Source organism: Erithacus rubecula (assembly GCF_903797595.1).
Source record: "Erithacus rubecula genome assembly, chromosome: 2".
Taxonomy (NCBI): Eukaryota; Metazoa; Chordata; class Aves; order Passeriformes; family Muscicapidae; genus Erithacus; species Erithacus rubecula.
In genome coordinates this window covers 361500-362904 of record NC_136685.1, presented here as the reverse complement: position 1 = coordinate 362904, position 1405 = coordinate 361500, and positions in this window count along the sequence as shown.

Sequence of the window (1405 nt, the reverse complement as noted above, 5' to 3'; positions counted from 1 at the left end):
TACTGGTGTTTGTCTTTTCTTTCTGTTGAACTTGGTGAAGAGGAAAAGGTAGAGCAGGGAATGAGCTGGAGGGCAGTGGGCAGAGATGGATTCAGCCAGAGTGATTTGGATGAGAAGGAATGTTCAAGACCATCCATTCCATGGGCAGGAACACCTCCTAGCCTCAATATCCAGCCTGGCCTTGGGCACTGCAGGGATCCAGGGGCAGCCACAGCTGCTCTGGGCACCCTGTGCCAGCCCTGCCCACCCTGCCAGGGAACAATTCCTGCCCAAATCCCACCCATGGGAGCCATTCCCTGGGTCCTGTCCCTCCCTGCCTTGTCCCCAGTCCCTCTGCAGCTCCCCCGGAGCCCCTTTAGGCCCTGCAAGGAGCTCTGCAGATCCTCCTCCCCAGGCTGCACATCCTCAGCTCTCCCAGCCTGCCTCCAGAGCAGAGGGACTCCAGCCCTTGGGACGCCTTTGCACGATGTGGGAGAGCAGCTGGGCTGGGGACTCTTAGAGAAGCAGGAGGGACACAGGTGACAGCAGTGACAGCAGTGGCAGAGTACGGCTGGAGCTGTCCCAAGAGCAGCAGGGGAGGCTGAAGGCCGGTGGCCAACCTGAGCCCAAGAGCCCTGCGGCCTCTCCCGTGCCCTGGGCCGTTCGCTTCCCCCCAGGATAAAGCCTAGGTGTATTTAAGCGATGCTTCCTCCTCCTTCAGCCTCTCCACAGCTTCCCCTAAGCGGATTGCAGCGGTAGGTGTAATGGAATTAAAGGATTGATAATGACAATAGGTTTCGGCAGCACACCGGCTGCCGGCGGCACGGGCTGCTCTCACCTTCCTGGAGCTGCTCCCACCTTCCCGGGGCTGCTCCCACCTTCCCGGGGCTGCTCTCACCTTCCTGGAGCTGCTCCCACCTTCCCGGGGCTGCTCCCACCTTCCCGGGGCTGCTCCCACCTTCCTGGGGCTGCTCTCACCTTCCCGGGGCTGCTCTCACCTTCCCGGGGCTGCTCCCACCTTCCCGGGGCTGCTCCCACCTTCCCGGGGCTGCTCCCACCTTCCCGGGGCTGCTCTCACCTTCCTGGAGCTGCTCCCACCTTCCCGGGGCTGCTCCCACCTTCCCGGGGCTGCTCCCACCTTCCTGGGGCTGCTCTCACCTTCCCGGGGCTGCTCCCACCTTCCCGGGGCTGCTCCCACCTTCCTGGAGCTGCTCCCACTTTCCCGGAGCTGCTCCCACCTTCCCGGGGCTGCTCCCACCTTCCCGGAGCTGCTCCCACCTTCCCGGAGCTGCTCCCACCTTCCCGGAGCTGCTCTCACCTTCCCGGAGCTGCTCTCACCTTCCCGGTGCTGCTCTCACCATCCCGGAGCTGCTCCCACCTTCCCGGAGCTGCTCCCACCTTCCCGGTGCTGCTCCCACCTTCCCGG